A 24,038-nucleotide genomic window follows, 5' to 3' on the forward strand; every position below is an offset into this window, starting at 1 on the left:
TGTTCTCCATTGCTGCTGTAAGACAACTAGTAGTGCACCATTTTGATGTTGATGCTGCATATCTGCATGCAAATTTAGACCATGAAGTGTTAATGAAACAACCCCCTGGGTTTGAAGAGGGGAATGGTGCAGTCTGGCGTTTAAAAAAGACTGTTTATGGTCTCAAACAAAGTGGAAGGTGTTGGAACCAGTGTTTAAATGAAGCCCTTGTAAAACTTGGTTTTAAAAGGAGTGTGGCTGATCCATGCCTGTACACCAAGGGGACAGGCAACAAATATCTAATGCTCTTAGTCTTTGTTGATGATTTGCTTGTAGCAGGGAGTTCCACAGATGAGATCCAGAAGCTCACAAGTCAACTGGAAAAGAGGTTTAAGCTTAAAGCCTTAGGGCCTGTAAGCAATTACTTGGGAGTAGAAGTAAGGCAGGAAGCTGATGGAACCTTCCTATTGAGCCAGAAAGAGAAAATTCTTCGTTTGATAGAGCAGTTTGGCATGGAAAACTGCAAGCCAGTTCAGACTCCCATGACACCAGATTTCCCAAAGATAGTGTGTGATAATGAATTTCATCAGCCTGAGCTGTATCACTCAAAAATAGGATCACTGTTGTATTTAAGCCAGTGGTCAAAGCCAGACACTGCATGTGCTACAAATGTTCTGAGCCAACGTGTCTCTAAACCCAGTACTGCCGATCGGTGTGCTTTGAAAAGGCTTATCAGATATCTAAAGGGGACATTAAATGTATGTTTGAAGATATCTAGTACACAAGATGAAAAACTAGAAGTATTTGTTGATGCGGACTGGGGAAGCTGTGTAGCTACTAGAAAATCTACAAGTGGAATAGTTATGATGTTTGCCAATTCCATAATTGGATGGAGGTCAGAGAAACAAGGATTTATTGTGACCTCATCCTGTGAGGCAGAATATGGGAGCCTGTCGCTAGCATGCAATGAAATCATGTGGTTTATACAGATACTAAAAGATCTAGATTGTAAAGTAGATTTGCCTATCCAAGTGTATGAAGATAGCCAATTGTGCATTGCATTAGCGGGCTCGGAAATAATGAAATCCGCATCAAAACATATTGCTATCTGTCATGCAAATGTTAGAGATTGTGTACAGAATGGGGTAATCAAATTGGAGTATTGTCAATCACAAGATAATATTGCTGATTTGTTTACCAAGCCTTTGCCAGCAACATGTCATAATGAATTAATGACAACACTGGGTTTATACATATAATGTATGTATGTATTGTTTCTGTTGGGGGTTTTCACATTTAAGAAACAGGGTCAGCATGAGTCAGCGGCCTGCACTGGGTTGTAGATATAGAGTGAGAAATGTTAGTTTGGTGTTGGGTTGGTTGGTTGGTTAGTGAAAAAGCTGGCAGTGTTGATGTGTACAGTTGGTCAGTCGCTTTTGCAGAAAGACTTTTAAGAATAAAAGCAGAAAGTACTCTGCAAGGATGCTTTTCTCGTGGACTCTTTTATGCCGACAAGGGTCCGAGGACCAGGCTGAGGCGACAAAGGAGGTCAGAACCCCCCCCTTTTTTTCAAACACTGACAAAAGCTAGCCGGGAAGGGCTGGGTGATGGGATTTGCGGGGTGGTGAATAATTCTCTCTGTGAGAGCCTTCCCAGACCCGCTGAAAGAGGCGGTTATCAAACCACTTCTTTAAAAACCATCTCTAGATGCTGCCAATATGGCCAACTATCGCCCAGTCTCAAATCTTCCATTCTTGGGCAAGGTGATTGAGCGAGCGGTTGCCGAACAACTCCAGGCACGCCTGAAAGAAGCGGACCATTTGGATCCCTTCCAGTCGGGGTTCAGGCCTCATCATGGGACTGAAACTGCCTTGGTCGCACTGGTCGATGATCTCCGGCGGGCTAGGGACAAAGGTGAGAGCTGTTTCCTAGTTCTGCTGGATCTCTCAGCGGCTTTTGATACCATCGACCATAACATCCTTCTGGACCGTCTTCAGGGGCTGGGAGCTGGAGGCACTGTCATACAGTGGTTCCGCTCCTTCCTCCTGGGCCGTGTTCAGAAAGTGGTGGTGGGGGATGAGTGTTCAGACCCCTGGGCTCTCACTTGTGGGGTGCCTCAGGGTTCTGTCCTCTCCCCCATGCTTTTCAACATTTACATGCAGCCGCTGGGAGAGATCATCAGGAGGTTTGGGCTGGGTGTTCATCAGTATGCGGATGATACCCAGCTCTACCTCTCTTTTAAATCAGAACCAGTGAGGGCGGTGAAGGTCCTGTGTGAGTGTCTGGAAGCGGTTGGAGGATGGATGGCGGCTAAAAGATTGAGGTTGAATCCTGACAAGACAGAAGTACTGTTTTTGGGGGACAGGAGGCGGGCAGGTGTGGAGGATTCCCTGGTCCTGAATGGGGTAACTGTGCCCCTGAAGGACCAGGTGCGCAGCCTGGGAGTCATTTTGGACTCACAGCTGTCCATGGAGGCACAGGTCAAATCTGTGTCCAGGGCAGCTGTTTACCAGCTCCATCTGGTACGTAGGCTGAGACCCTATCTGCCTGCGGACTGTCTCGCCAGAGTGGTGCATGCTCTGGTTATCTCCCGCTTGGACTACTGCAATGCACTCTACGTGGGGCTACCTTTGAAGGTGACTCGGAAACTACAACTAATCCAGAATGCGGCAGCTAGACTGGTGACTGGGGGCGGCCGCCGAGACCATATAACACCGGTCTTGAAAGACCTACATTGGCTCCCAGTACGTTTCCGAGCACAATTCAAAGTGTTGGTGCTGACCTTTAAAGCACTAAACGGCCTCGGTCCAGTATACCTGAAGGAGCGTCTCCACCCCCATCATTCTGCCCGGACGCTGAGGTCCAGCGCCGAGGGCCTTCTGGCGGTTCCCTCATTGCGAGAAGCAAAGCTACAGGGAACCAGGCAGAGGGCCTTCTCGGTAGTGGCACCCGCCCTGTGGAACGCCCTTCCAGCAGATGTCAAAGCGATAAACAACTACGTGACATTCAGAAGACATCTTAAGGCAGCCCTGTTCAGGGAAGTTTTTAATCTGTGATATTTTATTGTATTTTTGGTTTTTATGGAAGCCGCCCAGAGTGGCTGGGGAGGCCCAGCCAGATGGGCGGGGTATAAATAATAAATTATTATTATTATTATTATTATTATTATTATTATTATTATTATTATTATTTCTTATGTTATCTTTCATCTGCCTGCCTGGAAGAAAACCTGCTTGATCCTTATGTATCAATTCTTTTAATACCTTTTTCATCCTATTTGCTAATATACTTGCAAACAATTTATAATCATTATTCAAAAGCGAAATAGGCCTACTATAGTTTTTAACTTGAGACAAATCAGAATCTTGTTTAGGGATAAAAGTAATATAAGCTTCCTTCCATGTTTCCGGTATTTCTTTTTTTGTTAAAATATTATTCATCACTTCTTTCAATGGTACAAGTAGAGTGTCTTTCATTTCTTTATAAAATCTTGCACTAAATCCATCCGGCCCTGGCGTCTTTCCACTTTTCAATTCTTTAATTGCACAGTTAATTTCTTCTATCTCGATTGTCTCGTTCAATTTATTCTTTTTCTCCGTCGGAATTTTCTGCACCTCTTTTTCCTTTAAAAAATCTTATATTTTTTTAAGATTACCTTTTTCTTTTCTTTTATATAAATGTCTATAGAAATCCACAAATCCTTTTCTAATTCCTTTCGGATTATCTATCTCTTGATCTTCATCTATAATTTTTTGAATTGTGTTTTGCTCTTTCCTTTTTTTAATCTGCCAAGCCAGAAATTTTCCTGATTTATTTGCAAACTCAAAATTCCTCTGTCTCATCCTTTTGATGTTCCATTCTACTTCTTTGTTTATTATCATCGCAAATTGCAATTGTAGAGTTTTAATATTCAATTTCAATTTCTTGTCCTCGGGTCTGGTAATTAACTTCTTCTCATTCTCCATTATTTGTTTTAAGATTTCTTTTTTCCCTTTTTCTCTAAATTTATTTTTGATTGTATTTTGTTGAATAAAGAAACCTCTCATCACTGCTTTACCAGCGTCCCAGACTGTACTCATTTTTGTTCCTTGATTCATATTATTTATGAAGTAGTCCTTCAAACACTTTTGTGCGTTCTCCACTATTTTCTGATCATCAAAAAGATTTTCATTTATTCTCCACCGGAAAGATTTTTCCTCAAATCCTCTTACTATGCATTTTATCGCATTATGATCCGAAAGTACCTTAGGTTGGATTTCAATCTTTGATATTCTTGGTGTTAATTCATTAGATATCCATATCTGATCAATTCTGGACATTGACTGATTTGCCTCAGAATGGAAGGTGAATTGTTTTTCTAATGGGTGTCTCAGTCTCCAAATATCAATTAAATTGCAGTTTTCTACCATTGAAAAGAATGCTTTTGGTAGCTTTCCTTCCTTTGTTTTCCCTGTTGCTCTTAATCTATCCATTTCCATTGACAGTACTGCATTCATATCACCCATTATTATAATCTTTTGATCCAAATATTCAAATAGTCTTTCCTCCAAATCTTTGAAAAAGTCCATTTTATTATCATTAGGTGCATATACTCCAACAATTATTAATTTTTCGCCTTGCCATTTGACTTGTACTGCAACAATTCTGCCCTCTTCGTCCTTGAAAATCTGTTGAGCCTCCAATTTATTTTTTATGTATAATACCACCCCTCTCTTTTTGCGTTTATCAGATGAAATAAATTCATTTCCTATTTTTTTATTAATTAATTTTTTTTCTATGTTTTCTCATCACGTGTCTCCTGTAAACAAATAATGTCTAAATTCTTTTTTTTTAAAGTATTGTTGAATTTTATTTCGTTTTTTCCTATCGTTCATCCCATTAACATTCCAAGTCCATAATTTCAACGCCATGATGATTCCCAATTAATTTTATTAATAAATTTTTAATTCTGTTTCTCCTCTTCCTTTTCTTTTTCCTCCTCTTCCTCCCTATTCTCTTCAAATTCTTGAGAGCCTCCTCCTTCCGCCCCTGCTCCCATCGCCGCCACTTCTTCTTCTCTTCCTAACTCTCTGTATCTTCTCAGGAACTTGTCCATTTCGTCTGGTCTTGTAAGCCTATGTCTTTTCCCTTTATAAGAAAATGAAAGCCCCTCTGGAAATTCCCACTTAAATTCAATTTTGTTTTTCCTCAATATTTGCACCAGCTGTTTATATTGGTCGCGTTTTTTTAATAAACGAAGTGGGACGTCTTTAAAAATAATTATATAATTTCCATCAATATTCAATCTTTTTTCTCTATTCTTTTGCAAAATTAAATTCCTTATTTCTCTATCCTTAAAAATAATCAGACAATCTCCGGGAAATTTCTTTGCTTTAGTTGTCCTGACTTTAATTCTAAAAGCGTTTTGTATTGTCTTTGCGACGTCCTCCTCTTGCATCTCTAACCATTGGGCAATCTCTGTAATCAATTTCTCCTTTATTCTTTCTCCTTGAACCTCTGGCACCGATCTAAATCTCAGATTATTTTCTCTCTGCCTCAGTTCATTCATGGCAATTGCGTCCCACAGTTCCTCTTGTGCTCTATTCACCTCTGACACCTCTGCTTTGATTTTCTCTTCTTCTTTTTTAATTTCCATAACATCTAATCTAGTCTTTTCATCCCTTCTTCTGAATTTTGTGTCCTTTTTGTCATCTCCTTCATTTGTCCTTTTATCTCATTAACCGTTTCATCAATTTTTTTAACAGTCACATCTATTTTTTTATCCATTTGTTCCAATTTTGTTTCAATATTTTTCTCACTTTTTATTTCTAATTTAAGATCTGATTTAAGTTCTGTAAACATCTTTATTAAGTCTCCTTTAATTTCAGATTCTTGCCTAGAACTCTTCCTTTCTGCGGGTGTCCCTCCTTCACCTTTCTTCTGTATGTGAGACATTCTGATTAAATATCTTCTGCCACCCATGTAACTGTTCCAATTTAACTCCAATAAAAGTATCCACCAGAGGGAGCTAAGTAAAAACAAAAACCCAAGGCCACAAGATCTGGAATTTAGACCAATTAAAAATTCAGAGGGTTACTTCACTTTCTTCTTGCCACTTGGATGGCCACATCCAATATTTTTAATTATATTCCAGAAAACCACTAATACAAAAAAAGTCCCTCTCTCTTAAAAAAGTGAAAAAATAAAAGCAAAACAAAAATAAAAATTCCCAAACCAAGTCCCTCAAAAGAAGCAAAGAGAAACAAAAAGTCTATTCATATATATAAAAAAAAGGAAAAAAGGAAGAAAAAGGAGAAAAAGCGAAACTAATTCCAATCCAATCAGCAACTTAAAAGAGAAGCAGGATCAAATCTCATCCACTCCGGAGATCAAAATGGCGATGCCCTGTTCTATTCCAGTCATTTCCGTAATAAACAAAAAGAGTGGGGGTGCAGTCTCCAATAAATCAAAAAAGGGAGAAAACCACGCTAAATATGTCCCATATATACTTAAACTTAGCAACCAAAAGAGCAGTTTGTGTCTTCTTATCGTATGGTAATACAAGGGAAGAAAAGGTAAATACACGCTTAAACAAAGACTTCAAAAGTCTGTAGTCTATGCTTCTTGCTTGTTGCGCAGCTCTTTTAAAATCGAAAGTAAAAAACAACCCGAAGGTCCTTTGTCGACGTTTCCCATTGATTTCACATAAAGACTGTCCACAAAAAGAAAAATTATCTCCTCTAGCCCCTCTGTCCACCCTACTCCTTAATAGGAGCCAAATAAAAAGAATCAAAAAGAGATAAATCCAACCGCCAAAACAACCCCCGTTTGTCTTAACTCACTGTTCCGTTCCGTTCTGAGAATAATCCCTGTGTATTCTTAGGAATCCAGACAAGGCTGACCTCCTTTTTTCCACCTTGTCTGTGTCGAATTAGATCCAATTAGATTATATTTTAGTCCTTTTTTTAAAGTTTCCAATTTGATTTCTTAGTTTGGAGAGCCGATCGCTCCAGCATACAAGCTCAGGGCTTCGCTCCTGGAGGTTAGCAATGGCGTCCCACTGCCTGCCTTTCTACCCCGCCGCTCTCGTCTCCTCTAAAAAAAGAGGTTACCTGGCGGCCGGGGGAATCGCTCAATGGCCCCTGAATCTCCTTCCAGGGGTGTGTTGGGGGGGCTGCAGCACCCTTGTAGCACCCCCTTTTTCCTCCAAGGAGCTGGATTCCCTCTCCGGAGGGTAATCCCGCTTGTTTTCGCCTCTCAATCCGACCGGAAGTCCGCCTGTATTTTAATATTGTGTTGGTAGCTGCCCAGAGTGGCTGGGGGGACCCAGCCAGATGGGCGGGGTATAAATAAATTATAAATAAATTATAAATAAATTATAAATAAATTATAAATAAATTATTATTATTATTATTATTATTATTATTATTATTATTATTACACTTAATTAAAGAGGGCTGGGGTGTTGTTTATGGGTTCTTCTTCGGGGGGGATTTTTGCTGTTGCTGATGTTAATTTTTTATATCTTTAGTTTGGATTATATGATTTACATGGAATCTTATTATTTGTGTGGATTTTTTTCAATTTCGTTGTGTATTTTTGATATTTTGTTCATTGTTTATGACTAGTTTTGTTATGTTTGCAGTTATGTAATATTTTATTTTTTTGTAAGCTGCCTTACACATGTCAAGAAGATGAAGGGACATTTTCTCGTGCTTGGTGGACATGTGAAATAGCTAAAAACATATGGGATACAAATACATGCATTGATGCAGAGGATTTTGAAGGTTAATATTCAACTGTTGGGACTTACTGATATACAGAAAGCCTTTCCTGACTATAGCGCTGCAGCAGCTGCCAGCCAAGTGCTAGGAAATGTTCCCCAGCAGATGCCACGCTAGGAGGTCCTGCACCACTGGGTTTTTCAGGTATTCAGAGAAATTGTGGATTTTAGGACTTAGAAATGGGACAGTAGCTTTATTTGGCACTGCCAGAAAAGACTGCCCCTTCAAATTCTGTTTGTAAAACATATAATAATTTAATAATAATATTTTATTATTTCTACCCCGCCTATCTGGCTGGGCTTCCCCAGCCACTCTGTGCGGCTTCCAGCAAAAGATATAAAAATACATTAAAACATCAGTCATTAAAAGCTTCCCTAAACAGGGCTGCCTTCAGATGTCTTCTAAATGTCATATAATTGTTTATGTCTTTGACATCTGGTGGGAGGGCGTTCCACAGGGCAGGCGTCACTACTGAGAAGCCCTCTGCCTGGTTCCCTGTAACTTCACTTCTCGCAATGAGGGAACCACCAGAATGTTGGGATCCACAGAATGCTGTGTGAGATAGTAAGTCTGCAGGCTTGAGGTTGCTAGCTGATGCAACTGGCTGATGCAGTCAGCCTGCAATACTTTCTATGGAGGTGCTGGGTCAGAATGACTCAGCAGTAATGTGCTGACAGTTGATTGGCTGTCATCGGTTTAAAAGGGAAACCTGTCCAGCAGTAAGGTGGTGGTGTAGAGGAGTGTGGTCAGAGAGAGAGAGTTAGATGTCTTCCTATTTGCCTTAAGGTGCAGCCAGGTAGTCTGTCTGTTTGACTGTACAGGTGAAACTCAGAAAATTAGAATATCGTGGAAAAGTTCAGACTTCAGACTTCAATAAATAGCATCCTAGAAATTGACTAATTTTATGGAGTTTAAAGCAAAGCATACAAGTTCTAAAAGCATGCTTTGAAATCCATATTAACTCTAGTATGCTGTTGGGGGAAGAGGGAGGGGGAAGAGGAAGGATGTTGTTGGCTGAAATGAAGTCCGATCCTGTACAGATAAATCACCAGTGTAAGCGCCAACAGAAACGTGTACAGATTCCACACGATCATGAGGAAGCCTGAATCTGGGCAGGACCTTGTCTCTTTGCCTGTCATTTGTGGCTGCTCCATCCAGGTCTGAGACACCTTCTGGAGTGAAACAGAGATCGGGGGATGGGGGAGGCAAGAGGATGGAGCCGTGTAAGCCCCTCTGTGGGTACTGTGAAAACAGACTCCTTTTGTCTGGATCTTCCCCGTGCAAAGATGGGTCTGTATGCATTTTGAGCAGAGGAGGAGGGTCTGTGGAACTGCCCACCACTGCGGTGTACTGTTCCCAGGATAGGTAAAGATCATTCAACAGTTTTCAAATCGAAAAACGGTGTTTCATTTTGAGATCCTTTGTAACAGCATCCAGTTCATTTAACCACAACCTACGACCCTTGAGGTTTTTACTGAAGCAAAAGGATTGATTCCATCCCTGTATCAAACAGCTGTGATTTGAGGATTATCTGTTTCATGGCAGCTCCTGTGCCTCTCCCCTCTGCTGCATTTGGCATGAAATTGCTGGTCATTTCCCCAGGAGTAAAAAGGCCTACCTACTCTGGGCTTGTTCGTGGGAATTACTTTGCAACATAGAACAAAGCTAACATAGAAGGAAGCTTTTTCCTATTCCATACATATTGTTGATATTTAACACCAGGAGGCTGCATGTGTTTCTGCCATTGCAATTTGGATGAGATAGATGACAGGGAGTATAAGTAAGACTGGCTTTGACAATTCAGCTGCCTTTGGGGTGATTTTTTTCAATGTCTCAGGAGTGTCGACTGAATGGCCAGTTTATAAAACTGTGCTGTTGATTGCTGTTGGTGGGTTTTCTGAATAATAGATTTAAGTTTTATTCTGGTTGAGCTATTTTTACATAAAGTTGCTCTGTTAGGTGGATTTTAAGTTTGTTTAATCATATGTATATATTGTGATGATTTCAGTTCTTTAAAAAGTGTTTTACAGGAGTTGTTCAAATAGATAGATAGCATTTCATTATTTTAAATAATGTCCTTGCCTCTCAAAATACACCTGGCCTAATACCTCGCTTTGGTGTTGATCTCCTCCTCCTCCTTTCTTTCCTTTTCTTTCTAATGATCTGATTTTAAAAGAGAATTGGAATTTAATTCAAACATGTTGAAGACCACACTTAAAAGCTTTTGCAGCGGAGACATTCCCCCATTCAGGATGCTCAGGAGAGATTTAAAAAGGATCCATCACATTGATGGCTGAAAGACACTGGCAAAATGTTTTAAACTGTTTCTTAGAATGTTTTTGGTTCCTGCTGTCAATGCCTTAATATTGCTGTGTGTCAGGCTGAGCAGGATGAATTGAATTAGTAACAGAAATACTAAAGCTGTAGTCACACTTGAAGGACTTATTGGAACTAGCAACCCACCTGACAAAAAAGAAAGGTTGAGTAGGTTCTTCATTACTTGCTCCAAATGGTCTTAGGGAAATCTTCTCTCCTGCCACCCACAAAAACCACAAAATTGGAGCTGTTTCTTGCATTAAGTCTGACTCGCCCTCTAAACACAGTTCGACCAAGTTCTGTAAGTCCCTCCAAGTGGTGCAGCAATAAATGTGTCAGCACACTTGCAAAGCTAAGCAGGGTCCGGTGTGGTTTCATATTGGATGGGGAACAATGTGTTGGGATTCCTGCATTGCAGAGGGTTGGTCTTGATGACCCTCAGGGTCCCTTCCAATTCTACAATTCTATGATTCTAACTAGAAAAAGAATAAGGAAGGCACCTGCAGTATATGTTCACAGCGGCCAGATTGTTGCATGCACAAAGATGGAAGGATTTCTTATTACCTGCAATGGAAGAATGGCTATTGAAATAAATGGATTTGGCTGAGATAGCAAAGTTGACAGCTTAATTACAGAAAAATCACTGTTGACATTTATTAATGATGGGAAACCCCTTTTTGCACAAAAAGGAGCATGAACTCATGATAATCTGGGTTCAAAGACTTGGGGGGGAGGTGGGTTTATGGAAAGTAGAAGAATTGGATGTTAATATGAAGTAAGAGTTTTGCACAAGTTTTTAAAGCTGATAGATGAAGAATCAGAAGTCTTTTCGTCTTCTGTTTCTTTTCATGTTTGTTTTCAAAATGCTTGATATCTGACACTGATTTCTGTATATTGTGTTTTCTTTGTTTTTCAAGCTTTCATAAAAAAACAGCCTTTGAAACCAGCTGGTACAGTGGTCAGAAGACTTGTATTCGTGTCCACAGAATGGAGAAGAAAAGTTCACCCAACGAATCCCTGGGTGCGACCACAGAGACCTCCGGCTCCCACCTGGCTGAGCCTTCTCATTTCCAGCTCACTTCAATGCCCTCTGTTCCCAGAGATACCACTGGAAGAGCTGCTTCCCTTAGCCAGGAAGAGTTGGGGTCCCAGCAGCCTTCCAAGCAGGCCTCCCACATTTCCTCCTCCTTGGGCAGTGCTCCACTGCAGGTCCCCGAGCAGCTTTCTAAAGAAAGGCCCCATGGCAATGGCCGAAGTGCTTCCCTCCCATCTCTGGATGAGGTTTCTTCTTCCCAGTGCACCACCCAGGGAATGGGTCACCAGCGTGCAGCGCTGTTCTCTAGCCTGCAGTCTGGGAGTAGGAAAAGTATGATCAGCTTTGCGGGCATCTCCTTTGAGAGTGCTCTCCAGGGGACCGAGGCTGTTTCCTCTACCTCTAAGTCTCCAGAGGGGTCTGTCCCAGCTCCGAGCACAGCTGATCTGGCTAAAGGCGGCCAGGGGCAAGGCCAGGTAAGTCCAGATTGAGAGGTAGGGAAAGGGCTTTCTGGCTGTAATGCCCACCTTGAGTCTCTCCAGCTGGTTTGGACAATTGCCCCCTGACCCCTGGCCATACTGCCTGGGCCTGATGAGAGATGGAGCCCCAGAACACCACGAGTTCACCAGGCTGGGGAAGGATGTCATGAGTTGGAAGGCAAAAGGAAGGCAGACAGCCCATCCTGGGGTCGGTCCTTTTTCTCCTGCATGCCACATTTCCGAAAGGCAGCTTCTAGCTTAATGGCTCACCTGAGCCGCCATCCTTTAAACTGGGGAAGCAGCAGTGGCTCATCAGAACTCACAAGTTAGGAAGTCCTATGTTATGGTCCCCATCTTATTGTTATGTCCTGTTGGTGGGGAGAATCATGCCGTTTTCCTGTGGGTGGGCAGCCAGCCAGCAGCAGGCTGGCATGTGGGCCCAGGGAAATGGCTTTGTTGGGGGAGCCTCAGAATTCGTCCTCTGCATGTTTGTTCCCTGTTGCCCCAAAGTGGGAACTGTCTTGCAATTCAGGCTTGTGGCACACAGGTAGAGAAGGGGAGCCGTTTGTCTCTTCAGATGCCTGGGAGAAGAGAGCAGTGGATGGGGGCAGCCTTTGCTCCCCCTGCTAGAAAGGAGGCCTTTGCCAACATGGGTGCAATTCTGGTCCATGTGGAGAAAGTGTTTATCCATCATGGACTTGGGGGGATGCTGCTGCCAGCCAATATGGGCTTTGAATGATTTTTTTTTTTACTGTAGGCCTGTTTATTCTGCTGCATTTCAATGTTTGCATATTTTCTGACATAATTGTAAAGTACTTTGAGATTCCCACATAATAGGTTGCAGGTAAATACTCCAAAAATAATAACTCCCCCCCACCCATCATGTCACAAAGTCAGTTGACACAGAGCCTAAAATAATGCCAATGAGCTCTTCTACCTGGAAGTGCAACATCAGCCCTTAAACACATCAGCATGATGTGCAGTTGTCACACGGCTACGAGCCCATTTCTCATAGGCCATTAATGCAGGTCTGAATAGTGCTCCTTTGGGAACTCCCACCCTCCATGCAGAAAAAGAACATCTGTCCCTGAAATCCTTTCATTTTAAAGTGTATGAATGAGCTGATGACACCTCATCTGGACACGCTCTAATCAGCCAGGACGGGCACAGGTCAAGGGGGCAAGTGGTGGGCCTTCCAGTTTGGAGGAATCTGTCTACATCGGCAGGGAATATCCGATCGAAGTGGTCCAATACTGGACCCGAGGACAGTCGAGGGGCCTCCAGTTCTGTTATTGTATCCAAATTGGCAGGGAGGTCACGGCAGAGCAGCAAGACTTTCTCCGCAAAAAAGCTCACAAATGCCTCACAGATGTGGGTCAAATGCATATTTAAATTTGGCTGTTCCTCTAGAGTTGTTAAAGACCTAATTATTCTAAAAAGTTGCACCGGGCGAGATCTAGCGGATGCAATGGAAGCTGAGAAGTAAAACTTCTTTGCAGCTTTCACTGCCATCTCATAGGCTTTCATAAGCGTCCTATAAGATGTTCTTGAGGCTCCGTCACGAGCACGCTGCCATACTTGCTCTAGCCGTCTGAGGTCCCACTTCATTTTCCAAAGCTCCTCGGTAAATCAGGGGGCCCAGTTTTGGCGGGGTCGCAGAGGGCGCTTAGGTGCGATCTCATTGATGGCCACCAAGAGCTGGTTATTCCAGTTCTCGACAAGCTCATCTAGTGAGCCGCCAGGGGGAGCAAGATCCCGCAAGGCCTGACAAAATCCATCAGGATCCATCAGCCTTCACGGGCGAGCCCAAATAGTCTCGCCACCCAAGCAGGGTGGGGGCGGGAAGTCAATCCAGGCTTTCAGAATGTAGTGATCAGACCATGGCACTTCCACAAGTCACATCTTCCCCATGATCACATCTATACCCGCACCAAAAATCAAATCCAGTGTGTGGCCTGCTTGGTGTGTGGGGCCCAAAACAAACTGCGAGAGGCCTAATGTCGCTATGTTAGACATCAGGTCCAGAGCCTGTGAGGAGGGGGTGGCATCGGCATGGACGTTGAAGTTCCCCAAAACCAGTAGGTTAGGGAACTCCAAGGTCCAGCCTGCTACTACATCCAGCAGGCCTGACAGGGTGGCTGCTGGTGCGCTTGATGGTCAGTACACCAGTCAGACAGCCAAGCTCTCCTTGGTGCCCCACACTAAGCCAACACATTCGATGCCGGAGATTGGTGGTGATGGCAGAGCCCTGAAAGAGCAATCCTCCCGGATTAACAACGCTACCCCTCCCCGCCCCGACCCACAGTCCGCAATTGGTGGTGGACAGAGAAACCTGGTGGTGTCATCTCATGCAAGGTGACTACTTCGCCTTCACGCACCCAGGTCTCCGTCACGCAAACCAGGTCAACCCCCTGTGAGATAAAAAAATCTCACAAGGTGGTGTTTTTGTTGCCTATGGACCTGGCATTGCACAGCACCAATGATGGAGGTGGGTAATCCCTGCTCACCCTACTCACGTCCATTGGGATGGGGCATAGATTGGAAGGGGTTCGAGCATCACCGCATCTTAAAACCCTTCGCCGATAATATCTACCCCCACTGCCATGTCGGAGACTCCGCTATGACCGACTTGATAAAGCTCATCCTCCTCTGGCCGAGTCCTTTGGAATCGCCTCCAACAATAATTAATGACCTGAGCCTTTGATAAGCCTCCAGGCATGTTCCCCATTCAGCAGAGTATCAAAGCAGTAAGAAGTGATGAGATTTATGAGCTACATTGCAAGGTTTTATTCCAAACTAAGCAGACAGAAAAGAAATATACATGCTCTCTGTGAAAGCAGAGAGCAACTGAACAAACAAAAGAACAGGAAACAGTAACATCACATCTGTCTCCCATCCTCCGTGAGACTTCCAACAGCCTGGAATGTCTGGTATGCAAAACAGAGTCTTGTGACTCCAAGCACTGCACAGTGGCACAAACAGAAACCAACATCCTCCTCCTTTCTGTGAACACCACTGGGCAGTGTGTCAGTATAATCTACAATCTCAGTACAAACCCAGTTTCTGTACATAGGTACAGTGTTGATCCTGTGCATCATCTACCTGATAGCCTGTTGTCATTGGTGTGTCTACAGGGTTAGCATTCATCAGGTTCAGTTTGCTTAACACATCAGCAATTTTCTGTGACTGGTGTACTAAAATATTACCATCTTGGTCTCTCTCTATTTCCAGAGATAGGTAGTTGGTTACCTCACCAAGATCTTTCATGTCAAAGTGCTCCTTCAGCTGAGCTAGGGCGCTATTGTACATTTTGACATCCTTCCAAAAGAAAGAACATTATCAACATAAAATAAGCAATACAGCTTCTTTTGCCCTTCCTCTTTGACAAATACACGTGGATCAGCTTTGCCTTGCTGAAAACCCAGAGAAAACAACACTTCAGTGAGTTTAGAGTGCCAGCATCGTGCACTTTGCTTGAGACCATATAGGGACTTCTTCAGAGAACAAACAAATCCCTGTTTTACCTGCACGCCATCAGGTGGAAGCATGTAAAGTGATTCACCTAAGGTTCCGTACAAAAATGCTGTATTCACATCGTGATGAGAAACGTGTAGGTTCTCTTCTGCAGCAAGTTTGAGCATAAGCCTAATGCTCTCATATCTCATGGTGGGTGAGTAGGTCTCGTGATAGTCTTCTCCTGGTACCTGTGAAAAACCTCTGCCAACCAGTCTGGCTTTGTGTCTGTGTCTGACTACCTTGCCATTTTGGTCTGTCTTTGCTTTGAAGACCCATTTGATGTCAAGCAGTTTCATCCCTGGAACTGTTGAAACTAGCTCCCATGTTTTGTTCCTCTCTAAGGAATCAAGCTCAACCTTCAAGGCAGTTAACCATGGCTCAGCATCCTTCGAGTCCAAAGCCTGGATGTCTTGGAAGCTTGAAGGTTCAAATACCTTCTTGGAGCTATTAACAGCAGTTGCAGCTTTAGCTGCTTTAGCAAATTCTTCAGCAAATCTCTTTGGAAGTTTACCTTTTGTGGCTCTTTCAGACCTGCGAATTAGACGTAAGTCTTCAGCGCTTTCCTCTTCTTTCTTAGGAGAAAAGTGGCCTATAGAGAATAGTGGTTCCTCCAATTCTTGATCAGAGCCTTCAGAGGGTCGCAGAGAGGCCTTAGCACTCTTGAAATCCTCTGAACCACCTGAGTCAGTTTCAGATTCAGAATCAGAACCTTCATCAGTGGGTGTGGGGTTTTGCTGTTGTTTATCCTCAGACTCCTCACTGTCATCAGGATAACGTTGGAAAATTCCCACATTCTCCCCCCACTTGGCATTGTACTCAACACTTCTAGTAAGTCTAACTGTATTAGTGTCTGTCATCATTACTCTGTAAGAACCTTTCTGATATCCTAGAAAGATACCATGCAAACCACGTTTGCCTAACTTGGAGCTTTGTGGTGTGTAAACCCACATGTCAGATCCAAAAATTCTCATGTGCTTGATGAATGGTTTCTTGCCAAACATCTTTTCATAGGGGATACAACCAATCAGTGATGACATTCTGCGATTATAAGTATGAACAAAACAGCTGAGCACTTCTGCCCAATAACTCTCTGGAAGATCGGCATCATGTAGTAAAGTTTTCAAGCCTTGAAGCAATGTTTGGCTTGCCCTTTCACAAAGTCCAGCCATCCAAGGAGACTGTGGGCTTGAAAGGTCATGTTGAATTCCTTTCTCAGTCAGAAAAGCTTCAAACTGCTGAGAAGTGAATTCTCCCCCTCAATCAGTAAATAAACATTTCAGCTGTTTATCATGCACATTATTCAACCAAACACAAAATTCCTTGAACCTAGGAAACGCTTCTGATTTCTGCTAGAGATTGAACACATGAATATATCTGGAAAATGAGTCAATGAGAACCATGAAGTACCTGGCTCCACCCAAAGAGGGTGCTAGTGGACCAACGAGATGAGCATGCACTACCTGGTATGGTTCTGTAGCTTGTCTACTAGATACCTTACCTTTTGCAGCCATTTTGACCTTGTCTGCTGCGCATGCCTTGCACTTCATGTGGTACCTGCAGGGTTTAATAGTCATACCTTCAACTAAGGCAGGCATTTTGGAAACTGCCTCAAAGTTTAATTGACCAAGTTTCCTGTGAAAATCATGAATACATCCTGCATGCAAAACCTTGTTAGTATCTGCAATACAGTGGTGCCTCGCAAGACGAAATTAATTCATTCCGCGAGTCTTTTCGTCTTGTGATGTTTTTCGTCTTGCGAAGCACGGTCCGTCGCAACTGCACCTCTTCAAGCGGCTTTAAGAAAAAAGGGAACAAACGCGCAAGACGTTTTTGTCTTGCGAAGCAAGCCCATAGGGAAAATCGTCTTGCGAAGCAACGCAAAAAACGAAAAACCCTTTCGTCTTGCGTGTTTTTCATCTTGCGAGGCATTCGTCTTGCGAGGTACCACTGTACAACAAGTTTCATCCTGCACAACATCAACAGAATCATCAGAATGCAAACAAATGATCAAACAAATGATGCAAACAAACAAATGATCAACACAATCAGCATGCAATACAAAGTCATCTTTCTTGGTGATGGTGCACTTCCTTTTCTTGAAGGAAACGTCTATGTCTTGTTCAGTCAGCTGCAAGACGCTCAGTTGGTTGTGTGCAGCATCTGGAACAAAAAGAACGTTACGTATTGAGGCATCCAAGTTGTGAAGAACAACCGTTCCATAGCCTTGACTGGAGATCGTGTGGTCATCTGCTTGATGAATCGCACCTTCCTGCAGAGTAAAAGACACAAACAGGTTTTGTCTTTGCAGACTTGCTGGGTCTCTCCCGAGTCAACGATGAAGAAAGATCTAGACGTCTTCTGGACCTTTGGAGTGTAGCGTGAGACCATAGCCTTGTGTTGCGTTGTCCTGGACTTCTGACCTTTGCCTTTGCCTTTTCCACGTGTTGAGCTTTCGCTGTGCTGCTCTGTTGCTTTGGGATGTTTGCAATCCCTTTTCACGTGGCCTAGACGTCCACACGAGTAGCATTTCACTGCCTTCAAAGCTTTGGCGCCATCTAGTGGTTGCACTGCATTCTGGCATGACGTCTGTGAGGACTCCCCCTTAGTGATGCAGCTAGCACTATGCCGATCCGCTTCATTTAACACCACAGCAGTGACATGCGCTATCGTAAGCTGAGCAGTAGGCAAAACAGCAAGTTGGCTGGCAATCGCTTCCCAACTTGAACCCAAAGAATGTAGAATCATGAAGGAATACACAGCCTCTGGAAAGGTGATTCCACGCTGTTGCAACTCATGCCTGAGATTCTGCATTTCCATGAGGTGAGCACGTACATCTGCTCCTTCAGCAAGTGCCATATCATGCAACTTGGCATAAAAGAACAAAGAAGCTCCAGCCTCTGTTCTTAAATGTGACTCTTGGAGACTGTCCCACATCAATTTGGCTGACCCTTTGTCGCGCAAAAGACATAACTTTTCAGGGGACACAATAAGCATCAGAGTTCCCCTTGCTTTGGAATCCTTAGGCTCCCACTATTGGGTCACTGGAGCTGGGGAGGCATCTGTTATCATATTAAACAGACCCTCTTTTCTTAGCAGGGCTTCTGCATACTGCACCTACTCCTGATAATTCCCTTTTGAGAGCTTTGGTATCCCCATCGCATTTTGAAGAGCCTCCTGTACTTTTGGATTGGCCATGTCTGTGTCTTTAAAGCAGGCTCTGTCTGTTTCCCAGCAGCTGCGTTTCAAAAGGCACACTGCATGAGGCTTTTGCATTCTCCTGCCGCAGCCAGTAAGTGCTTTTGGCTAAAATTTCAAAGTCCACCCTTATCGCCAATTAATTGGGGACTGGCAGGCTTCCCAGGGCAATGAGCACGTACCTCCCATCAATCTTCTTGACACACAGAGAAGATAAGCTCCATTCTGTTCTTCTGGGCTCGAAACCAAAAATGTCGGAATCTCCGCTATGACCGAGCTGATGAGGCTCATCCTCCAGTCGAGTCCTCCAACGTTGATTAACGACCTGAGTCTTTGATGAGGCTCCAGGCATGCTCCCGAGTCCACCAGGGTATGGGTGAGGATTCAAGGGCTGCCCGGGGGGTAAATACGCACTGGTACCATGAGATGGCAAAGTTCAACCGGTGTAGGCCCACTAGGCAGTGCTTGGGTTCCCCAGTAGCTTGGGCCTTCAGCTACTGGGGTTGTCGATTTCCCTGCGGCAAGCGCTTTTCTGGACAGTAGAGGCACAAGTTCCCCTCCCAACGACGAGTCTTTTCTGTGTGAGAGAGGCGCAGTCGTGCCGCCCCAAGCTGCATTGGCTCCTCCTTCGACTCAGCCGCTGCCATGGACCCGCAGGGGATGGCTGGAGCTGGGAGCACGGGGTGCCCGCGGTTACAGGCCTGGCGACGATCCTCCAGATGGTCATCTATCTGCATGCTCCATTGGATGAGGGCGTCCAGTGTGGCTGGGCATTTGGTCCAGTATCTCGTCCGAGAGCCCCTCGAGAAACTGGTCCCGGCGTGCGGAGTCGTTCCAAGTCAGGTTCTGAGCCAACAGCCGAAACTCCGTGGCATAAGCAGCCACTGTGGACTTTCCTTGTCTCAACCGCCGGATCGCCCGATTGTCTTGACTCACCTTCTGAGGGTTGGCGAATGCCGCCTCCAGGTGATTGCAGAACCTGGTATAGTCTGTCAACAGGGGTGAGTCTTGCTGGAGCAGTGGCAGAGCCCATCTGGCCGCCCGGTCCTTCAGCAGGCTGATCAGAAAATGTACCTTGGTGCGGTCGTCGGGGAAGTTCCGGGCACACCCCTGGATGTACAACTTGGCCTGGGCGAGAAACATAGGGAAGTTTGCTGGGGTTCCATTAAATTTCTCCGGCAGAACCACTGGGTACTTGCTGGTAGCCGGAGCGTCGGCACCAGGACCCAGCAGGGTGTCCAAACGCTGTTGTAACGCCGTGAAAGCGTCACTTAACTGCTGGATGGTACTGGCCATGGTTTGGTTGTCATGGGCCAATGCCGCCAGCGCAGCCACCGGGTCAGCCATGGCTTCCAAATTTGCCCGAACGCACCCCCAGGAGGGGGGGAGAGTGCAGGTTTGGTGGGAGCAAACTGTGCTGGGTCCAGGAGTAACTCAAGTAACACAGTCCAGGTCCAGTCCCGAATCCAAGGGTTCCGTGAGGAGTCAGTCCGACAGGGCCAAGGCAGGAAACCAGGCAAGGTCAGGCACAGGATCACAGACAGGTTCTGGCAAACAGCAACGTTGCTCCCGCAACCTGGGGTGGGGTCCAGCAGCCTTTTATCTCTGTCGGGGTAACGGCCGGTCCTGATCCCCCAGTTACTCACCTCCCTGTCTCGCCCAAAGGCAAGCACTCCTCCTGCGAGTACTCAGGTCTCTCCTTCTCTCAGACCTCAGTTTCTGCACCTTGGGAGATGTCGGTGGGTTACTAGACCCAGAGGCTGCCTCAGCCTCTCCTGACCCAACTGGTAGTGGAGCAGCTTTAAGTGATTGCCCTGCTGAAGGCAACGAGGTAATCCCCGCATCTGGAGCCAGGGCAGGCTCAGGCCCCTGACTCGGCATAGCTGGTGTTTGTTGCAGGGAACCTGTGCAGACTGGGGCTCTTCAGAATCAGGCCCCAGACTAGGTTCAGATGCCGCCTGAGGCAAAGGATCCAGTGCGGACTGAGACTCCTCTGGCACTGAGCCCCAGGCCATCACAGCGGTAATCAACCGTTACCAGGAGACACAACCAGGAAGAGCAAGGGCAAGGTCAAGCCGGCTAACTAAGGATCCCAGGATTCTCAAGGGACGTTCCTAGAATGTGAGTATGGTTGAAAGCAGTGCACTGTGACGAGCGCAGGGGGGGGGTCTCCGCGGCAACTGAAAAAGAAAATTCTTTCCTTTCTTTTATGTTAGCTCCCCAACACGATCCGTCGGAGTCTGCCCAGAAAGGGTTGTGGGGCTCGACTTTCTTTCTCTCCCTCTCTCCCTCTCCACCTCTACATACTATATCTCCCAAGTGCAGCTGCACCTCCTTCACAGCGACTGTTGTTGAGGATGACCCGTGAACGTGAGAACGCAAGGGCGCTTGTTCAGCTCCTTGACCTGATCCGTTGGAGCCTGCCCAGAGAGGGTCACAAGAGCTCTTTGTTCCCCTCTTCCTCAATTTCCTCTGTCAAACTCATCAAACGAAGCTGCACCTCCTTCATGGTGACTCATGTTGAGGATGACCAGATTGTTTGTTCCTTTCCAAATTCTTATTTCCAGGTCCTAATCTGGCATTGCACCGTGCAAGCGTCCAGTACGAAATTCCGAACCTAGGAGGGAGGGAGGCCGGGAATAGCCAGCCCAAAAACGTGAAGGCTCGAAAGGGCCACCCAACCGTTAGGGGTGGAGGTGGTGGGGCACAAGGAGACAATGAGGTTCCATATCACTAAGTTAGTGGCACACCCCACAGTCCTAGGAATGACGTGGCTCATGAAACACGATCCTGTTGTGGCCTGGGGTCAACGCTCCTTAACGTTCGCGTCAGCCTTTTGCCAAGCGAACTGCTTGAGGCTTGAAGTACCTAGAGAGGTGGGAGCAAAGGGGGCGGAGGTAGGAGGGAAACTCATGGGAGAAGAGAGTTCCATACCCCCGCAGTATAAGGCCTTCAGAGACGTGTTCTGCGAGAAGGAGACAGACCAGTTACCCCCACACCGCCCTTATGACTGCAAAATAGACTTGGTGCCAGGGGCCCAGATACCCACCAGTTGCCTCTATTCCATGTCAGAGACGGAGCTAGCCAAGCTGAGGGAGTTCTTGTAGAAGAATTTGGCAAGGGGTTTTATCTGACCAACGAAGGCACCAGGGGGAGCCCCAGTTTTCTTTGTAAGCAAGAAGGACACCCTGGAAAAAAGGCTCATTGTAGACTATAGGAAGACCAACAAGCTCATGATTCCCAGCCGATACCCCTTGCCACATGTTGGGGATCCGCTGGAGAGGCTGAGATCAGCGAAAATTTTTACCAAGTTGGACCTGAGGGGGGCCTGCAATCTGATACGTGTGAGGGAAGGTGACGAGTGGAAGACAGCCTTTAATACAAGATATGGGACCTTTGATCCCATGCCGTTTGGGTTGCAATCAGGCACAGCCACCTTCCAGGCCTTCATCAATCATGTTTTGGCAGACTTGCTAGACAGGAATGTGCTATCTTACCTCGATGACCTTTTGATATACCAGAAAGTCCTGAAGAGCACGTGCGACATGTAAGGGAGGTGTTGCAACGGCTGAGGGCACATAGACTCTATGCCAAGTTGGAGAAGTGCCAGTTCCACATGACAGAAGTGGAATTTTTGGAGTATCGCGTGTCTCCTGGTGGGGTGCATATGGATCCGGCGAAGGTGAAGGCGGTGTTGGAGTGGCAGAAGCTTAAGATGAAGAAGGACTTGCAGAGGTTCCTGGGCTTCACCAACTACTACAGGAAGTTTGTGCCTAACTACTCGCAACTCAGCACACCCCTCACTGACTGCTTGAGGGCCAAGAAGCCGTTCGTCTGGATGGAGGAGGCGCAGTGCGCGTTTGAGAGGCTCAAAGAGATATTCGCCGCGGAGGAGTACCTGCACCACATAAATCCATACAGACCGATGGTAGTGGAGATGGATGAACGGCTCTGAAGGATTCACTGAAAGGGAAGGCCTCTTGTTTAAGGGTGAGGTGCTCTACGTGCCAGAAGGGGACTTGCGGGCACGAGTCATGCAGCAGTGCCACGACAACCTGACTGTGGGTCACTTTGGGCAGTACAAGACTGTAGATCAACTAAGGAGACGGTTTTGGTGGCCCAGGATGAGAGAAGAGGCCCAGGAGTATGTCAGGGCATGTGACACTTGCCAATGAGCAAAAACACTAGAGCAGCACCAGCGGGACTTCTGCAACCGCTTCCGACTTCGCAAGGACCTTGGGAGGCGATTGAGATGGATTTTATCACAGACTTGTCGTCTTCTCGAAAGCAGACAGTGATCTGGGTCGTGGTGGACTTGTTCACGAAAATGGCACACTTTGTGCCATGCCCAAAGCTGCTGTCAGCACAGGAAACGGCACAGATGTTTGTAGACCATGTGTTCAAACTGCACGGGCTGCCGACGCCAGTGATTTCGGACAGAGGAACAGAATTTACCTCACAGTTTTAGAGGAAGTTGATGCAGCTTTTGGAAGTCGAAGTGTGTCTGACATCAGTGAGACACCCTCAAACCAATGGAGAGTCAGAGAGGACCAATGCCACATTGCAGCAATACCTTCATTGTTACGTGAACTACCAGCAAGAGGACTGGGTGGACAAATTGGGACTAGCAGAATTCGCGTACAACAACACGGTACACACGTCTACCCAACAAACACCGTTTCTGGCCAACTATGGACGACATCCGAGGGCGTTTCCAGAACCAGAGGACACCTTGTTGGTGCCAGCGGCAGAACAGTTCGTAGGGGAGATGCAGGCATTACATGAACTACTGAGAGAAAAGCTGGACGCAGCTAAAAACATGTATAAGAGGAATGCTGATGAACGTAGACAGCAGGGAGAAGAGATCAAGGTGGGGGACAAGGTGTGGTTGTCGGCCAAGGACTTACCAACAAAGGGGAGGTGCAAGAAGTTAGAGGCAAGGCGGTTGGGGCCATTTGAAGTGGTAGAACAGGTAAACCCTGTAGCGTTCAAACTGAGATTGCCTGCCTCGATGAAGATACATCCAGTATTTCACAGGGCTCTCCTGTCACCATACATTCCTGCACATCCCTACCAGGAACCTAAACAGGCACCTCCTCCCCCAGTCATGGTGGAAGATCAGGAGGAGTTTGAGATCCAACAGATTTTAGACTTGAGACTGTGTAGAAGACAGTTACAGTATTTCGTGTCATGGAAAGGTTATGGACCTGAAGAAAACTCCTGGGTATGATTTACACACCCCAGACTTGCAGCGGCAGTTCCACCGTAGGTTCCCCACGAGCCCAAGCCCAGAGGGTGGGAGGAAGAAGATGACCTTAGCAAAGAAGAAGCTGAGGAGAGTGGCACATGGTGGGCACCAGAGCAGAGAGAGCCCTCTGAGACAGGCAGAGAAGCCGAGGAAGAGGAGGGGGGGGCTTAGAGGAGGGGGTGATGTCAGCTTCGTTCCGGAGCTGACAGAGGCTGGGAATGAGGCCAGATAAAGAGAGATAAGAACACTGGAATGTGGGAAGGAGGAGGGACAGCCTAGCTGCCTGACAGAGAACAGATAGCAGGCAGCAGATGGCTACAGTAACCTGATCCCTGAGCATAGTGGACAAGGAAAGGGGGGCCAGAGCAGAGATACACAAACTAGCAGTTTGAGCTCAGAAACAGAGGGATGGAGGCCAGGAATAGCCAGCCCAAAAACTCGAAGGCACCAAAAGGTCAGTGAGAGGAGGGAAAAAGAGCGAAAGTGAAAGGGCTTTTTCCCCTGTTGGA

The sequence above is a fragment of the Podarcis filfolensis genome, assembly GCF_964270895.1.
Source record: "Podarcis filfolensis genome assembly, chromosome: W".
NCBI lineage: Eukaryota > Metazoa > Chordata > Lepidosauria > Squamata > Lacertidae > Podarcis > Podarcis filfolensis.